Raw genomic sequence first — 19,998 nt, forward strand, 5'->3', positions numbered from 1 at the left:
CAACTGTTCAGACTCAGCTTTCCTTTGCGGCTTTAAAGTAAAAACTACTTTGTGAAAGGTGGTTATTTCAGGATATAGACACAACCTAAGTCAATCATGGTTAATGGGAAACCTGAAGCATGCTGACTGAACTCACCTTTCATCATGGTTACTGAGCAGGCGGTGCAGTGAATATAATGATGATAAACAACAATCAACAGTGTTTTCCAATATGTATAGTGGTTGTCACAACCACATTTCAGATGATGACTTGTTAACAGCTCCACCTAATAGTGATTTTTCATATGAAGAGGTTTTTATACCCATATTTTTCGTTATTCTTCTTCTTTGGTCATTTATGGCTGGATTAAATATGGATGGATTTACATGTTTTGAGGTTTTTGAGGCAAAATGTTGACCATATCTTGTCGGTTTTGACTGTGAAATAGGGTAAGATTCAAAGAAGCTGACACACACACACACACACACACACACGTGATTTATATTTTAATTTACACGTGTGACACTTTATCCACTTTACTTTGTCTAATGTTATGGCACTGGTCCTGAGCTGCAGACTGAACTCCAGTCCAGGTTTTGCGGTGGATTTTCTTACTGGCAGAGCACTCTGCAATCTGCAGCATCCCCACACGTAGCCAGCCACACACACTGTCCGAGAAGCTGCTGTATAGTTACACCAGTTAAGTAAACACAAACATTTATAGATGGTTTATACCAATTACTAGATAGGAGCGCACTTTATATAGACGCAGCCATGTCCATACAAGTATTTTATAAACAACGGCATGCTGTAATGTCTTTATTTAACTCACTATATTGCTGTAAACCTATCTGTGTTTACTCACAGAGAAATTAGAGAGAAGTTTCTAACGTATACGCTTTGCTGGACGTCTTGCATGTGCATGTTCACTTCGAGGGGAAAAACTGCAGCAGCGTGGTCCTTTTTTTTTTTTTAAGAAAAACAAAAAGTGAACTTCCTGTTTCGGGGTGGTCCACAGACTGTGGAGAAAGGCAGGAGGGTGGAGGGAGAGGGGGAGAGAGGGGGTGCGCATTCCCGCATTGGCTGTGCAACCAACTCCAGGGCGCTTTGCGGGGACTCCATAGCCTAACATGGGGTTCAGATTTGTCACCGTTTGCGCAAAAAAACGACTCTGAAGAATAAAAGTATGGAGAAGCGCTTCTGAAGAAGGACAATGTGTCGGTTTCTGTGAAGAATTCAGTCATCTCCATCCGAGCGCGCCTGCCAGAAAGTAAAGAGAGAGAGAGAGAGAGAAAAGAGAGAAGGGAGTCTTTACTGGAAACTCAGTCCTTGGACCCTCTGAGCTCTTCCAAGGACTCTGGGAACCAAGTCAGAAAGTTTCATGCTGAATATTTCTGCATTAACCTGAGGTAAGCTGCGCTGATGACTCACATTGACGATTGAAATTGTTATTATTCAATACCGCATGAGGAAAGTTGTGTTTAATTTTGTGGCACTTTTAATTATTATCGTCCATTTTCGTGGCGACAGATAAACCTGCACTTTTGTAAATAGTGGTTGTGTAGTTGTTTCTGTGTTGGCGTAAACGTTCAGGTGATGCGTGACTTCTGCGCTGAGCATTGGCTTGATTAATCAAGCTGCTTCCATTTACACTTTAAACGCTCCACATTTCAGAAATTGCATTACATAATATTGCTATCAGAGCAGAATGCTTTTAGTCTCTGTGATACGCCGGCTTTTGTTGGATTCATTCACTCGTTTGCTCTTCAGCGTATAAAGTTGTCTTGCTTTTTTCTGACCGTGAGAGGAATCCGGCTGAGCTTTGTCAGAGTTTAGTCATCAGAAAATCAAAGAGTCTCGCGGTCTTTATACTTTTGTGGAAGTTTTTCTTTTTAGGTCTCTGACTGCCTGCACACTTTTAAATCATCCAGCACAGAGGAGGGTGGCATGGCCACCAGACAACAGCTGTTTCTTGTAACCTGAAATACTTGAGGTGCCAAAAAACTGCTCCAAATGCGAGTTACAGCCAGGGGCACCCACAAAACAACACATCACCGAGCACTGTGTAGGCCTACAGGGACAAAAAGCTCCTGTTACTGCTTTTTGTTGCAGTTTTATTTCTTCCTCTTCTTTTTTGGTGTGGTATGAAGGTATACATGGTATGAAGCTGGCTATAATCTACCTCTAATCTTAGATAGATTATTGGATTCTAATCTAATTATCTCTGAGAGAGTTGACTGTAGCTGCTAATGTGGGAAGATTAGGTTGCCGGACTTCATGTAGTGACCCTGGACTGAAGAGCGTCAACACTGGATTCAATAGGAGAGCCAAACACTTTTTTATTCCAAAGTGACAGTGAGAAGTGCTAAGCACACAACCTCACAACCTCCTTTAACAGTATTTGCACAGACACACACACACACACTGAGTGTAGAGGGAAGACATTTTATAGGATTTATTAGTTTGAGGGAAAGAAATGATCACGCCAGAACAGCAGAGGTCAGAGGTCAGTATATAAATTGGAACATTTTGCATGGATTCAAATGGAGTATTCGCAGAGCTTCACTTCTCAAGGTTGAGACGGGGGGAGAGTTTAAGGGAGGAAAGTGCACTTGTCCTTTGGCCACGTGTGAAAAGCTCTGCAGGGGAGCTTCCTTACTCTCACTGGTCTTTATCAAATGTGTTTAGGCCAAAAGGCTCCTTAATGGGAATGCTCTTAAACAAATAGACCATACAGGAAGCAACTGTCCTCCTGCAGCCAGTCGCAGGTGAGGACTCGTTTGGTTTATCAGAGCCATATCAGGACCCTGATAAGCCTCTGTCAGGATGAATACAATTGAATTTAAATATTGCTTCTACTTTAGTGGATTGTGTGTTTAATGTTTTCAAAGTTTGGATGAAGAAATGTGTCAACGTGGATGTTAAAGCTCTGTTTTGGCACTATTGGTAGGGCGTAAGGTCATGTGACACAGACGTAACTGGAGGCAGGCAGCAACAAGTGGTGTGTTTTTGTCCAGATTCCATTTTAGTCCGCTCAGCAAGAAACATGTGTCACGTGATGCCTGCAACCAACCCACCACACACACAATCCCCCTGACACCCTCCTCCTCCTTCCACCTTCCAAAGAGGGAGAGGGAGGTGAGGTGGAGGGAGAGAAAGACCACCCTCACTGGGATCACAGCCCCTCAATCAGACCCTTTCACACCCTGTGAACCTGAAACAATCAGGGTTTAATAGCAGCTGTCTGTCTGTGCTGGCCCTGCCTAAACCATGTAGGCTCACAGTGCAGAGCCGAGTAGACAGGGCCTGGGATGCTCTAAAGGACACACAGGCTAAGACACACACACACACATTCACACTCCTTTTTCTGGCTTTATCCCCCGCTACTCTTTTCTCACTTTACTCCTTTGCTTCAGGTCTCATGAAGAGATGGTTTGCTCCCTCAGATCTCAGATTATTTTGGTCCCTCAGATTAACGTTCTGTTGTTTTTAGACTCTTAAAAAGCTGTGCATGTGTCATCATTTATTTATTTTGGTCATAGTGGATGTTGTGGTTGTTATTGAATCCAATTAGAAGCCTCAGTAATGCATGCGTTAGACATATAACACATCAAATGATGCTGAAATGAGGCAGAGGAACAAGGGGATACTAAGTAGTGGGCTGACACCAGAGGGCAAGAGCATTAGACACTTAAAAAAGCTTGAAATGCATTAGCCGAAGGGCACACATAATAGAAAAGGGAAATGTTGCAGTCATGGGAAATATTCTGAAAATCATTGTTCATGGTCAGTGGTGGTTTTCCCACCCATTAGTGGGTGAATCAGACAAATTGCAGCAGTGGAGACAAAAAAAAGACATCAAGTTGAAACAGAGGTCGGCTCGGACAATGAGAAACTACATTTTATAGACTGAACATTTAATGATTAATCAGACTGAATGGTTTAATTATATGGTGAAAATAACTGCAAGTGGCAGCCTGGGTCTAATTTTAGAATTGTTTCAATTAGTTATAATCTTATTGGGTGGAGTTGTGCAAGGCAGCCTGCACCAGTATTGGTTCTGGTTTACAGTAGATGCAGCATTTGCATGTGATACAGATTTCCCCCATCCTCCTTCATTCTTCTTTGAATCGGGGTGGCGGGATTTCATACATTTTTTATGCGTGCATGTGTGTGTGCTTAAAAGCATAAAGGCGTGCCAGCTCCTAACTATCGTCTCATGTGGTTGATATTAGAAATCAAACTCGTGCTAATAGGATCCAGGTGAGATTGCGAAAAAAGCTTTTGTATGCACAAACAACCCACACCGATACTTACTCATTCTCCACAGTGTTACATTAGCTCTGTCAGTAACAATGGGCTTGTGGTTGGGGTTTCTTTGCGCGATGGTGGTCGTCTGTGGATGACAAAAGCAAAGTGGCGTCCGTGGAGGTGGCAGAGAAAATTTGATCTTACAGTTTGTTCAAGATGATTTTACAAGTGCTTGGATATGTTATTGCAGGTATTCTGGCATGAAAAGGTGTCCATGTGTGAGTGTCTTTGGCTCTGTGTGTGTGTGTATGTTTCAATGTGTGTGTTCTGAGCCGCTGATGAGTCACGTTGTGCTGTCCTGTCGGCAGGCAGAAAGTGAAGAGGAGGCGGTGTTTATTTTTTCACCAGGTTGCCATAGTCACAATGCGTTTGGGTGCTGCCATCATAATTACAACACAGAGGCTGACAGTCACCACCCCGCTGCCTGCGTCTCTCTGACATCCTCCAATTAGAAAGAAAAACGTCAGATTTGTGTTTCACTCTTGCTGTCAGATAGCAGGGGAGGGTCAAGTGTGATATGATGAGTTTCATCTGATTTGGACGTCTTTCTTCACTCTAGCCTCCTCCTTAGGGCTTCATATGTACATCAACACTTTTTTTTAATTTTATAATCTGTTGCATTTTACTGCCGGAACAATTGTTTGACTTCCACAAAGTGAGAGGCGGTAAATTGAGAAAGAGTGCACAGGCATGTTCATGTTGCGTGTGTTTATGATGAGTCTTCTGGACAACAACTCTGTTATCTGAGATGAGATAACAGCCTGAGATTCTTGGCTTGGCAAAGGCTCCAAGTTCTTGTTCTTGGTAATTGGCTAAGTTCTTGGGCAACATTCAGTTCTACATAACTCACACGTAGTGACTCTCACTGTATGTATGTATGTATGTAGTGATTACTTATAGTAGCATGTTTTAAATGTTATCTTGATTTGAAGACAGATCACTTTACAGTTGTGGCTAACATGAACTCTTCTTCATGTGTTGTTGCCATTGGAAGCAGTGCAGGAATTGTTCTAAGTGTTGTTTAAAAAACAGCAAAGAAAAGGTGTTGGTAATATGTTTACACTCTAATATTCGATTGGTGGTCTTTGTCCACCTACATACACAATTCCAAGCCTCAGAATTGGTATTATAACGGAGAAAATCGTATTGGAACATCCAGTTTTAATCCATTGAGCTAATGCTAGATGCTGCAGCCTGTTATATCATCTTAAATTAACCCATTAATTGATGGGTATAGTAGTGGTACTTTGTGAAAGTCATCACTTGCACCATAAGTGCACCATCTAAATACTTATATGTCAATGTGAAACCCAGCTCATTGTTTTAACTATCATCAGTGCAGAGGAGGATTTATGTGTTTTTATCTCCTCTGAGCTGTTGTCTGCCATCATTTCCAGGAGAAAAAGCACAAAAAGAGTGAAGTCTGGCCAAAATAAATCCTGCATTAGATCTCTGTAGAATTAGAAAAGTGAGTAAACAGAGTTTATGTGCATTTATCCAATTATATGTGAAGGAAATGTGTTCCAGGTTTATAGCGATACAAAACAAATGTTAAAACGATAGATCCAAACCACATTGGCTTTGTTGCTTTGTGCGGCATGTTTATAAGAAAAAAATCATTTGGTCAGTCTTCCAGACCCACAAAGAAATAGATGAAGATTCTTTCTCTTTGTGTGTTTCTTCTCTTTTTTGTTAACTCCTCTTCTGTACAAACAAATCTCTCTCTCTCTCTCCATCGCCTCCATCATCGTTCCTCCTCCCGCTGCTCGCTCTCTGCTGCTTTTCAGCCTCGGCCGTGTCTTTTTCTATTCCTGTTTCCCTGCTCACTGAGTTAGTGACAGTTGTGAGAATCTACAGCGGCCTGAAGATGCCACGTTAACCAGATCAGATGCCATAACAGGAAGTCGGTCCGCATTCAGGGACGCCGTGCAGTGACACACGCACATGACTTACTACCACAGCAAGCCAAATGCAGGCCGAGCCGTCACTGATATGCTGACATGAATCTGCTGTGGGTCAGAGGTAACAGCAGCCTCAGTCAAACAGCTTCATATTTACTACAGCACATCATTCAGAGCGGCTTCAGCAGACTCACAGAAAATTCGGCACTTTGATTTTAATGTATAAGTTACATCTGCCCACGGTTTTTGTTTGGACGTTTTCTTCTGTAGCATCAAATACTGTTTACAGTTTTATCCCTTGTGGTTTTCTGCCATAAAACAAAAATGGAAACTACTTTGTGTCCACGTTGAACAAATAACTCCCTTCAGGAAACAACAAACTATTGAAAGGTGGAGCCTTGTGAGATGTAATTAACTTTATTTCAACAAAACTTTGCTGTATAGTTATCCCTGACTGTAACACAGAGTGATACAGTTCCTGTGCATTTTGCTACATGTTTGCAGACTTAATTAAGACCTTAGAAAAATAATATTTTTGGCACACGCTAAGAAAGAACTTTCCATTTTCATTAACAGTGGAATTTGTTGGAAGGGAAAACAGGGCAAAAGAGAGTAAAGGGGTGAGTAAAACATTTCATAGTGACTGTGGAGGAGTGAGAGAGACACAGCGAGAGAAAGAGATGCAGATTGTTTTAAATCCGCAGCGAGTCAGCCTCTCAAATTTATGCCCATGGGCTGCTTCTTGGGTGGGCTGCTGGGAGGGCGGTGCGCTAGCTGGAGCAGGGGAAAGTTGCCGACTCCAGACTGCTCGCCTTGCTCTGAAGCTTTTCCTGCTGGAACACATTTACAACCCAACCGTCCTGACTGGCCCTGCCCTAACTGACTACAGTGGCTGACTTTTTCTGACGCTTATTGAGCAACCACTTTTTTTGTGTGTGTGTGTGTTCGTTTGCTGAAATTTCTAGTTTTAATGTCGGCTTTATTGTTTTTTAACGTACACACAACAACATGTTTGAAGACATTCTTTAAGATGATTTCCTCTTGAGAATTACTCGACAGAAACAAATTCACATCTTAGCCCGAGAATTTGGATCAGATAAGGCACAAATTCTGGCTCCACTGTATTTCGTGCCAGCGATGACTGTTTGTTTTGCTCGGCATGAGAAAGATCCGGGCCCACATCTAGCCTGCAAATAGATTCCCTGATGTTTAGGATGAGGGAAGAGAAGCTCACTCAACAAGCAGCTATCAAGCTGTCTGATTCAGGATCGAGATATAAGTTAATATATCTGATATTGAAAAAGTAAGTCTAGGTTCCTCTACAGGTTGTGTCCTACTTTTAAAATGAAAAGGCTGCACAGTGTGGAGTCACTCTAGCCTTAGAAAACAGGGAGTTTCTCTCTGCGTCACAAACAGCACAGCACTGAATACGCTACAAGGGGATGACAACTGCAGCATGTAAATCAGCGTTCAGCAGAGGAATAATCTCGGCTGTGGATGTAGAAGTTGTTGGTTTACCACTATAATGTGTGACACACTCGTACGTAAGCAAATATTTCTGAGATTCAACCTTTAAACGGCCTACAGAAAGTGATTAGGTCCACTGTAAAAAAAAAAGCAGCTGGGAATTTGTTCTTTCTTTATAGTTTAAAATAAGAACGATCACAGAAATAGTCATTATATTACTTAGAACTCTGTGTAGAACTTAATCTGAGATTGAGCAGATATACAGACGAGGATTAAGGCCAGTGTAAAAATGAATTAGTTTGTGCTCAGAGATCTGACTTTTTTTTATCCGAAAAATCTTTTTGACTTAAAGATTAGGCCACTTTTTTTCCATCAAAATGTTACATTTTCACATTTCTCAGATTAAGCAGTTCAATAGGATTAAAGGTAGGGTAGGAGATTTCATACTGATGCACTTTTTGTTAAATTAGTGTAACTTCTCTTTACAATCCGATAGCAACCGATTAGTTCGGCAGTTTCGCTTTAAAACGAAGAATATTAAGCATCTGTGGAAGCTATAAAACGCTAAAAACATCAGCCAATCCTACGAGGCGCCCCTGCGTGTATAGTTGGCTGGTTGTCACTCTCTTCCTGCTCTGTGCGCATCAGAGAGGTACGTGTATGATGGCCGAAGTCACAGACTGGTTGGGAGGCGTGGCTTCGGGGTGAGCTCCGAGAGAACGGGCCGTGTGTTTACTTTCAAAATCTGGCTCTCACTGAGTTTTCAAAATCTCCTACCCTACCTTTAAGACCAGTTGAAAAGAAAAATGAAATTTTAATTTTGTGTGCAGTAACCCTAAGCATCTTGTGTAATACGTAATACGTAACGTAAACAAATGTGATTTATGAAGTAGTTTTCTTCTTATTTAAAATGTTGTCGACACTCAAACTGCCTTTTTTTTGTTGTTTTTTTTGTTGTTGTGTGGGTGTGTTTCTTCTGCCGGCCTGTGTTTCTGCCGGCTCTGTGAGCTAATTCACTCTGAAGGTATTACGGTTATTGGTAGCCTTGTAAACCATTAAGTCTTTATTTACAAGAGAAAGAAAAAAAGAGGGTCTGGGTAGCTCTGGGTACGGCTGCTGACCCCACTGTAAGCCAGCTGAATATGCTGACTGACAGGCCCTGTGGGACATCTGGTCCTGTGTGCAGCAGAGTGCAGACCACTCCTCAATTACATAATTGTGCCCATTAATTACACATTGGAGGGCCTTCATTTCCTGGTAGCCAATAACTAACAGAAAGAGAGCCAGTAAAGGAGGAGACTAACACACACATGATTACAGCGAGTGTGGTGAAACATGAAACATGGCCTCCTGTGTATAAGAACAGTCCAAGGTTAAAAAGCCACATAGTATACTGTAGATCCACCCCCATGATGTGTAGTGTGTGTGTGTGTGTGTGTGTGTGAGAGATCTATGTTTTATGTGTAAAAAGTAGAACCTCAGAGTAAAGCAGAAGTGAAGCGACACAGCTGTTAGTTTAAACAGTGTTCTTATGGTTAACTCTGCAGTTTGTTGTTTCTTTAGCACCAGTAGCACATCACTGTTTTTGGCCACACACAAAGCTCCCTGCAGGTCATTTCTCCTGGAAGAGACCTGAAGAAGTGGCTTCTCTACAAGTTGTGACTGGATGGATGCAGGTGGGATGGCTGTGGTGGGGAGAGCCACTGCTGAAGCTACCGGATAGTCCCTGATTTTGCTTTCAGGTTTTTAATTTTTCATAGAATAGTTGAATTACTTTATTGTTATTGCTGCCAATAGTGGTGGCCAGGAGAGCTCAGGGCAGTGCCACTTCAGAAAACACGTGCAAATAGACGGAGCACCAGAAAATTAAGAAAATATTAGTATGACAGCACATACACTCACACTAACAATAGTGGACATGTTTTCAGGGGAACCCAAACGGTGATGGACGTGTCTGGGCTAAGTAATAAGCAAGAAACTGATGTGAGACCAGGATGTTAAGACACCCAGTACAATGAGCGGTGGACGAGTATTCACTCCAGCCTATCAGTTTTTGTCATCCTATGGAAACATTGGTTTTCTCATTTTTACAAATGCTTTCCTATTGCTATGGAAGAGATGGGTGATTAAATTGAAAGCCTGTAGGTAAATTTTTATTGAAAAGAATGTGATAGTAATAAAGCTATGACCCTCAAAAAGATTCAATTTACTGCAATTACTGCAGAAAAATTGAGGATGAGGATGGTGGAAGTCAACATTTAAAATGGTGTTAGTCCTGCCGTTCCCATGCCGTGAACTGACCTGCCGCTGCACTCAGCCTGAAACAAATGTTGGAATGACAATGCGGCTGTCACAGCTGTTGTTATTTCAGGTCCAGAGCTGTTGTCCTCTCCTCCTCCTCCTCCTCCTCCTGTACTTCTTTCTCCTGATGTTCTTCTTGTCCTCATCACTGTCCTTTCACTGTCCCTATGTCAGGGGGAGGGGAAGGGGTTAGCCTGTGGGACAGGAGCTCACACAGTACTGCACCTGCTGTAGCAGAAGTTTGAGAAGAGCGTGAGACAACGGAAGAGGAGCTGGTGGGAGGGAAACACTGTGTTTCAGAGCGAGGGCAGGGTACAGTGAAAGGAAGAGGCTGTGAGACTGGCTTTCTTGGTCTCAGGATCGCAGTACCATGCTGGGCATTTATGCCGAGCGTATGGGACCAGACTCAGCTGAATACGCCGAGGGTCAACAGGGAGCCACGCTCACTGTTCTTTTCACACCACATGGACACCACTGTGTGTTCGGTCTGTGATAGACTGGTGACCTGTGCAGGGTGGTTTTCTGGCTTTCACTCAGTGCTTGCAGGCTGCAGCTGCCAACACTGTGTGGTGTTGCTTGTTGTCCATATTTAAGCATCATATTAAGTGTTTAAATGAAAGCAGCTTTACCACAGTTACTGGACATCGGACTATAATATCAGACTACAGCATCAGCTCACAGAAGATGCTGATGCTTCCTGGTGAATTGAAGCCTTATAGAGAGACTCATACACATTTTGATAACATTTTTATTGGTAGCATTATCAACCGCATCCAACACTGAAAACTGAATACATAACAAACCACAACATTACAGTGAATGTATTACTGTATAAAATATATGAATAATGCTGTTAATGCTACAGATCTAGATCACAAAACGACAATCCTGACATCCATCCTACAATCAAATCTTATACAGGCAGGTGATAGTAAACAGGCACTATTACACTGTGTTTATAATGATAACACCAACATCGACCTCAACCACCTTTTTTCCTTAAATTATAATTTCCATGCTTTTAATGGTGCTTGTAAAGAGAAAATGGTCTGAATATACAGGGATAACTAACAAAGACGGGCAAAGAAACCTGTCCTCTCAGTCCCTTCGACAGTTTTATGATGTTGATTAATGATTAATGATTAATGGTATCTGCTGAGACGAGTGAAAGCACAGTTCCACCAGTAATTGGAGATCAGTCATGAAACTGATTGATGATGTGTTTGTGTATGAGAAGCCAGCGTCAGAGGGGACAGTGTTTAAGTCAAGAACATTTTGTTACTATATATCCGATTCAGGTTTTGGTATGATGTGTGTATCAGCTGTTGATCCTAAGAATCAGTTTTATCCTCAAATTCTCCCACTCTCACTTCACTTTCTCTTAATCTGATGACGTAGCAGGTTGTGACTTTGCTGGACTTTTCCCGACGGTTGATGTTTTTCTCCGGTCGTTAAACTGTTCCCGTTCTTCTCATTCATGAGAAGGGACGGGCAGTTGTTCTGCCACGGCTCTTTTATTGGCCCTTATTAGGCAGCACCTGTAGTCCATTAAAAAGCCGTGGCCTGCTGACAGCCTGACAGATACATACTGTCTTTGAGTCCTCCGCGTGGTGAGAGCAACACTTCACTTGGGATATGAACGGAAATTTGTTATGCTGCAGAGAACAATCGCTGGATGTTCAAAGTTTCAAACGCTGAAACCCACAGGATCCCATTCAAAGGCGTTATTTATCGACTCCTGTCTTCGGGCGCAGCTGTGGAGCAGAAATGTGGTGAGCACTTGTGCGTTCAGTGCGTCTATGTGAATGCTGAAAGTGTTGTGCGCGCATGCTTGGGCAAAAGGGGCCCAGATGTGGATGTTGTTCAAGGAAGGAAGTTGTTAGTGATTAGGTGAACTTTTTGGGCTGCTTGCTTTTGTCAGATACTACGTTTTGATTGGTTCAAAAAACAATAATCAGCAGTGATCACAAGTGTCAGTTCTGAGGTAACAGCAGAACAATCAGAGAAGAGTCAACTCACTATTTACACACAGAAAAGGGTAAGGATGCATAAAAAAAATCCTGTTTGACAACATGTGTGCTCAATAGCTGACAGTTAATTTACATGTTCAGAATACTTTCATGTGCTTAGCAGCTGCTAACCCTTAGTGATTTTATTAATTTTATGTAATCAAATTATTCAGGATGTTCTGATGTGTGTGTGTGTGTGTGAGGCAGTTGTTGTAGCCTAATCCTGCACATACTAAGAAAAAGAACATTATTGCATTTAGCAGCATTACAGGTCACACTAACTGTGATTGGTCAGCACAGCTTTATGTAATAGTTGGCACCAAGACTAATATACCTGCCTTTCTTCATCTATGTTTCTCAAATAATAAATTGAAATAAATATAAAACTTTACCTCAAACAGCATAAACAGAGTTCCTGAAGAGGTCAATGTTCCACTCCTCATTTCTTGACTCTCTCTGCATCACTGGACACTTAATGCTGTGAGCTGCACGCTTCTCTCTCATTGCTTGTAATGACAGTTTACACAGAGAAATTTGCACTGCAATCCTACAATTACAAAAAAACAAAACTTTCTCCAGTTAATGGTGAGCTGAGTCCTTTTGGCTGCTCCCTGTCACCCTCCCTCCCTCCCTCCCTCATCTTGTGTGTCCCGGCTCACACTCCAGCTTCCTGTGGGATAGAGCCGGGCCTCGGGGCAGAGGGATGTCTGTTTCCAACCAACGAGCTCTGTCACACATGCTCCAGCTTGTCAGAGTGAGTTTGTGTGAGGGCGACAGGGTGTCAGTGTGAGTGTGTATGCCTATAGGTTTGTGTGTGTGTGTGTGTGTGTGTCTCTCTCTCTCCTTCTGCAAATGTGTGTGTGTTTAGATGTTCAGAGATAGGGGTTTTCTCTCTGTGGGTGGAGGTGACTGTCTAGGATGAAGAATTCAATTAGCAGTGAACTGACTGCAGTGCAGGTTCATCCCAGGCTGCTGAAACAAACTTTGTGAGTCTGTTATTTGTCTGAAATTTAAAAAGACTTTAAAACGTTTACTGTCTTGTGTTGCAACAGAAAATAAACAGTGTGTAATAGAGATGCTAAAAGCTTTAACACACACTATTTTGTGTGTGTGTGAGAGAGAGGTTTTCATGAGAGACATAACATGATATTCTTCACAAAAACAAGTTGTCACATTAACAAATGTTCTCATTTTCAGTGCTCAACTCAGGAAACTAATTCTGTGGTTCCTTTAGAAACCAAAGTTCAGCACTATAATTTCACACAGTCAGGGTTCTGGCATGTTTATGTGGTTCCACATCATGCCTGATCACTCAGTGGCAGTGTGTATGGAGACACTCTGTGGTGTGCAAACACAAACACCAACTGGATATTTCTGTGTAAGCAAAACTATGTGTGTTTTTAAGTCGAACCTTTAAACACACACACACACAGTGGCATACCTCACCTCAGTAACTCTTCTTTCCCCTCCCCACTGGCTGGCCATCAGAGCCTGACTGGTGGTGTGTCTGAGGTGTGTGGCTTACCACCATGTCACTGACTGGAGGGCGCATGCTGTCTGTTGTCACCTTTGGGCACAGACAGATTGATCCAAAATGAAAAAAAAACTTACCCACAGACATGAACACACACATACAGCCACCCAAATAACCCAGGTGTGAAACCTAACTTGTAAACAGCACTTTCTAATCTCTAACTCTCACACAGGGGGTGAATAACAAGTGAATGGTATAAACTAAGTCCAATGGTCATGCAGATTATGGATTGCCTCTTTGACAAAGATGTCATATAGGGTGCAAAGGCAGCCATCATGTCTGTGGACCTGTGGCCTAGAGCCTAAATCTCCGGCCTCTGCCTCATCTGAATGTTTCTTTGATTTGTCTTTCTTGGGAGCTTGGAAAGTCTGGATTTTTCCAGAGTTCCCAAATTGTCTCCTGATGCCATATTTTGATCAGGCCCGTGGAGTTTCAGGGTGCAGCGAGCTAACACTGTGGTCATTTGGAGATTGTTGTGGATAGCTGCATGGACACGTTCACGGGAGATACCAGCTCTGTGGTAGTTTATTTGTATGCATCACTCAAGATCATGTTACCAGGCTTGACACTCTTCCCCTATGTGGTGAGTCTTTCCAGGATCGGGGTTGACTTCCAGGCTCTCTGTGCCGCATTTGAATTTAGCAGCTTCAGAAGGAGCACCTTCCTCTAAGGGGTGCAACCATGTGCTAAATGACCTCAGTTATGCAGCCTGCATGAATGATGCGTAGAATCAGATATGTAGGGAGGAAGAGGAAGCCTTTGGATGGTTTTACCCATGCAGCAGTGGCATAAGTTCAGATCGATACTCTAAAACAAAGAAAACTGCTGGTGAGACATGCAAAACTCACACTGCGTGTGATGCTGTACATGCTGAGAATTGATGGGATCTGACATAGATTGGGTAGAGCTGTGACCTCTCTCTCTTTCTCTCTCTCTCTCACACACACACACACACACACACACACACATACATGCTTACCTTTACTTATCAAACCTCTGATATGCCCCCAGGTCAACAAGGGAGTTGTTTTAACCCCTCAGCTAAGTGGGGTTTAGAAGATGCAGGGAAGTGAAATTAACAAGTAGGAGATAATTTACTGATCCTGCTTTCCTCTCCTCTCGTCTCCTTGTCTCTCCTCTCAGTAAACACACTGAAGAGCAAACGTTTTTAACTTGGAGTGTTAGCGCCAGAGCTCTTCTGCTAACTGACCCGGGGCTCTGAAGAGCTGCACATAACAGGCGCCCACATTGGCTTTTGTGTGCAGGAGGGTCTTTACATAACCCACATAACCAAGCACATTGTCTAGCAACCAGCCGGCTACTGAAGGGCCTTGTAAACGGAGGAGGGGGTCTGCTTGAGTGGAGGCCAGTAGCCGAGTGGAGAGGCTAGTGGAGCTAAGCTAGGTCATAACTAAGGGCTAGTTTGTTAGCCTCATAATGCCCTAAGGGGGGCTGATGTAATGAGCTCATTTTGTAGATAAAAGGGCTTTTAATTTCAAAGGGAAAAGACTTTTTTGGACAAAACTGTCTAAAACGTTACATTTATGCCAATCAAAATCATTTTTAGTGACTAAATGCCTCTCACTCTGCTCCCTACCACGTTTTCCCACAAAGCCCAGCCTTCTTCACCCTGGTCCCAGTGTTTGGGTCTGAGCCAGAATTCCCTTGGAACTGCCCAGGATGTTGAGGTATATTTTTCCTACCCACTCCCAAAGATTTCGTTTTTTTCAAGATGTTTTCTTTTGGCATAAGAGAAATATTTGCACATTTCTCTCAATGTACTGACCAAATCACACCTGAAAAAAGACATGAAGATCTTTCCCCACAGGTAGGGAGGGATCATAGGGTCTAAAGACTGACTTTCTTAACCTCAAAGGAAACAACAAGTCACCAAGCAGCTGCAAAAGTCATTTAAGTGTCAACAGGCTCTTTTGCTTGTGATTTTGGCCCATTATCAGGTCCACACTTCACCTTAGATCAGATGATGATGATCCATTTATCACCGACACTTGATGCCCCTGTCATTCTTAACAGCTCCCTGCCAGCACAGAGGAAGCTTTTACTGCTGTTCCTGAGATGTCACCATTGTCCTGCAATACACAAAGACAAGGTGTCCTGATGGCCCCTGTGTGAGTCCCCGGACGGCCCCTAGTTGCACCACTAAGAGTTTCATGCTATTGTCACCCAGCTGCAATCATAGAGCAGAGTTTGGAGGAGGAGGAGGAGGAGGAGGAGGAGTGGGGTGGGAAGGGGGGAGGAGGATGGATGTGAGTTGTATGGGTGCTTTGAAAAGATGTGTGAAATGGGAGTATGGGTATTAAGGGTTTTGGCTCAGTTGGGGGTCTATTGTGCTGAAGGCTGAGCCCCCTACTGGCATCCATGATCTCCTCCATTGACACAGAATCTCTGCTCCGCTCCCTCTGTGTGTTTTTGTCAACCTCTTTCTCACTTTCTCTCACTCACTCGCTACTGGTGTCTCTTTACATTTGAGTCACGGCCAAAGAATCTGGAGGGCCCTTCTCTCTGCTGTTGGACTTGACCGAATTCATACTAGTAGCTGTGAATTGCAATGATGACAGGTCACTATAGTTGTGTTTCACCATAGTGTCAACTGCTACTGTACACTTGTAATTTAGAAGCCCCATAAGACATATACCATATGGCTTACAACATGTGGATGCTGCTGTCTGTAGCGTGGGCGATCCTCAGCATTTTACACTGAAATCAACCCAAACCAAACTCTGCACAATATTTCAGTACTGTTTTTGACATTTTCCTTATATGATTCTACTTTTTAAAGTGGGAAAACAAATAAATGTTACTTTATTTTAGCATATCCAGCTGAAATATGTATCACAGTGGCCACAGTGTGGAGAAGACCCTGTCTGGGTTGGCGTTTTGGTAAAGTTTGCAGGATGAGGACTCATTTTTTGTGCACACATTTGCTGTAACTTCCTCAAACGACTCTGTTTACACAAAGGATGAATCAAGCAGTGCACAGACTTAGTGGGCAGGATAAAGTTTGTTTAATGTATGTCTTCACCTGCAGCTACTCCAGATGATGTCCAGGAAATTTCTATCTGCAGGCTGCTTCAAAAACTCAAAGGCTTTTCTAGAGAAAGTGAAAGTAAGAAAGAGTGAGATGTTTTAGAGCATTATGTGCATGTGTCCATATATTTTTGGTCAATATTGGCAACGTCTGCTACATTTAAAATTTTAGCTTTTGCAGCCATTTGTATTTATTCTCCTCTTCCTAATGTAACTTCTCTGTGCTGTGCGGGATTTAGACACAGGTTGGGAGCGTGTTTCAGACAGATTGTTTAAGTCTGTGTGTCTGTGTGTGTGTGTGTGTGTGTGTGTACATACACCTATTTGCACAGTGTTATCCAGCTTGTGTGAGGGCAACAGGAGTCACACGATTGTCAATAGTAGAAGTCTATAAAAACCCGTCATTGACAAAGAGAGAACAAACAGCTGCGGTTTGTTCAGGATTTCCTAACAAACACTCCACGAGGAGGCCATGGATGGAGGAGAGAGAGAGAGAGAGAGAGGGGGGGGGGGGCAGGCAGGATAACTCTGTGGTGACTGGATGCTGATACCCTAATGCTGAACACAAACATAAACACAGAAGCACACTGTCGTGAAAGACAGTACTGAATTCCAATTCCATAGAAAGCAGCTACAGGCTCCTAGAAAGGCTTCAGAATGTTTAACTGGAGGTATCTTTAACCCTAACTTGTCTGAAAACACATATTCCAGTCTGATCATTATTGATCATAATATTATTATCCCTTTAGTAAATTATTTGCTGATTTGTCACTTTGCAGGCATGTTAGGATCTTAAATATTCCTCCCTGACACCACTGAAATGATCCGTCCTTCACATATACCACTTGCAGGGAGCAACAGGAGTGTGGCTATAAAAGCAAGTCAGTCCCCACAGACCTCTGTGATAAATGTACAACTTTATAGCAGAATTAAACTTTTTTCGTACTCGTAACTACATCAGTGGATACCGTCACAGGTCACTAGCTGTGTGCCTACACAGGGCAGCCTCAGTAACACTCCATGGGTAACATCAAGGACGTTTGGTCCGTCTGTAAATACATCCTGGACAGGTCGCCAGTCCAAACAGGGACCACCAAATTAAATCAGTGCATCTTTACTCATTTACAGCACAGTACTATTACCACATAGGTCAAAGGTCGCCTGTCTCCTAATAAACTTGTAGGTTCTGAAACATGCAGATGACATCCTAACACGACTATAAATAATGGAGGTCCCTCTTATGTCATCTTGTAAATATCTTCAGCTGGTGTAAAGACAAATGTGTAGGCTAAGGAAGGAAATGAGTTTTATTTATGTCACTGTTTGTCTTCTCAGGAAGACTGTGTTCACTTTCAGGGGATCTTACACTCTCACGTTTTAAAGTTAATGCACTTTTTTCTCTCTTTAAGAGTAACTGCTAATTAGTAAAAGTGTGAAATGTGAATAACAACAGTGTCCCTGGCTTGCACTGTCCCCGGGGATAAGCTGCCACAATGGGAGCACAACACTAGAGCCCTTGTGCAAACAAAGTGTTCTTGAATGAGGGAGGCATTTAAAAATGATCTCTCTTCACAAACAGAATGCGATCCTCCTCTCTCTCTCTCTCTCTCTCTCTCTCTCTCTGTCCTACCAAACCCCCCCATTCTCATCCTTCCCCACTGAAGACAATCGGCCTGTATTAAACCTGAAGAGACAAATACTCCCTTCTCCTCGTCATCAAAGTGCTGCTATGTCTGCGTCCTTGTGTTTGTTGTTGAGGGGACAATCATAGTTGGAGTGGTAAGGAGAGAAGGTGCTACAGTGCTGGATATATCAGTTTGAAGCAGGGAATGAGTGGCCGAGATGAGGGAAAGAGAGGGAAAAAAAAAAACGAAGGGGGACCGAGTGATTAAAATTCATCCCACGGTGCAAACAAAAGGAGGAATGAAAAAGGGAGAGAATGCAGCAGAGAGGAGAGAGTGAGTGTTGGGGGTAAGAAAGATTCAGGGTGAAAAGAAAGATTGTAAGCCTCAGCAGATCCCTGAACAGCTCCCCCTCCTCCCTCCCTGTCCTGTTCCCCTAAATGACTGCCTTTTACTCACAGCACAATTATCCTCCGAGACAACGGAAAACAAGGGAAGGAGAAGGGCAAAGTGAAGAGGAGTAGGAGATGGATAGATGAAGAGCAGGAGGGAGAGAAGAACATTAATTATTCGGCAGGCTTTTCCTCCAAAGGTTTGCAGAGGCAGGCTGAACAGGGGGTCAACAATTGACTCAATTACAAGACAAACTCTGTAAGGGCCCTACACCAGCACTCACCACGGACCCTGCAGCTCTCGGGCAGGCTGTTGATTTTTTTTTTCTCCCCCTCTTTTCTTTGCCGGTAAATGTTTGCCCCTCTTCAGGTGCCCCTGGCAGACGTAGGAACTTCAGCCTACAGCTAGACTTTAACCTTTTCAGTGGCTGAATGATTCACCCTCTCTGTTCTCTATGAGGAGAGGGAACGAGGGAATGAAGAGGCAGATGAAGGGCTAGAAGCCTTCTCTTTGTCAGGCTTTATAGCTTGTAATGAATAAGAAACGTCTGGTGACCCAAGTGGAGTTTTTTTTTGTCCATTGCACAGGTGGAATTTCCTTTTTCATTCCAGTCGGGTTTTACATGCAACAGTTCATTACATCTGTGGCTCTACTGCTTTGTTTTACATGAATGTAGCAGATAGTGCCTTTACTAAATTCTGGACTGCAGTTTCTCTTACTTTTATGACGTAGTAGCTGCGTTAGTTGCCAGTTTTATATTCCAATTCCATTACTAAGTCTGTATCACAGAATAATTATGATTCATTTAATAGTTACTTGGATGCATGGAAAATGATTAATAACATGCTCAATGGAAGTTTTTACAGACATGCTTCGTCATGGAGAATAGAATCACTTCATACCACTGGAAATGATAGCGTTAATCAGCAGCTAGTTAGCTTAGCATAAAGACCGGACAGACCTAAATTTACATAGCTCCTGCTTGTTTGTGTTGCAGATATGCAGGTTAATGAGGAGGTGATAATAATTAAAAAAATTTTTTATTAACAGTGTGACTAAGCACTGTTTATATGAACATTAATATATAAGTGATTACATATCTTTTTCCCTAATTGTAAATAGTTTTAGATGATGAAGATGAACACTACAGACCTATGTGAGCCTTCAGCATTGTTCCTGGTGACCCTGATTGATAAGGTCGGACAATACAGTGAGGAATGGGATTTCAACAATAGGTCTGTGGTCCTTCTCTTGTCAGTCAAAAGGACTGCTCAAGCATAGTGCCGCTCAACGCTGCTCTCTCTCTCTCTCTCTCTCTCTCTCTTCTTTTAGTTCCTCCTCTTCCATCAGTTTGGTTTTCTTTCTGTTGTCTTTGTTACTCTCATTTTCTCTACCTCTCTTTCTTTCTCTGTCGTTCTATCCCTTCTGATCC

The 19,998-nt window shown here is 42.7% G+C and overlaps 1 protein-coding gene across 1 annotated transcript in view; it reads left to right on the plus strand.

The window, feature by feature from the left end:
* Window positions 1–1,069: 1,069 nt before the first annotated feature.
* Window positions 1,070–19,998, plus strand: part of gli1 (GLI family zinc finger 1) — a 41,667-nt gene continuing 22,738 nt past the window's right edge. The window contains exon 1 of the mRNA XM_028406726.1: window positions 1,070–1,389. The gene's annotated coding sequence lies outside the window, so the exon portion shown is untranslated. The remainder of the gene's footprint in view (window positions 1,390–19,998) is intronic.

The sequence above is a fragment of the Parambassis ranga genome, chromosome 5, assembly GCF_900634625.1.
Source record: "Parambassis ranga chromosome 5, fParRan2.1, whole genome shotgun sequence".
Classification (NCBI taxonomy): domain Eukaryota; kingdom Metazoa; phylum Chordata; class Actinopteri; family Ambassidae; genus Parambassis; species Parambassis ranga.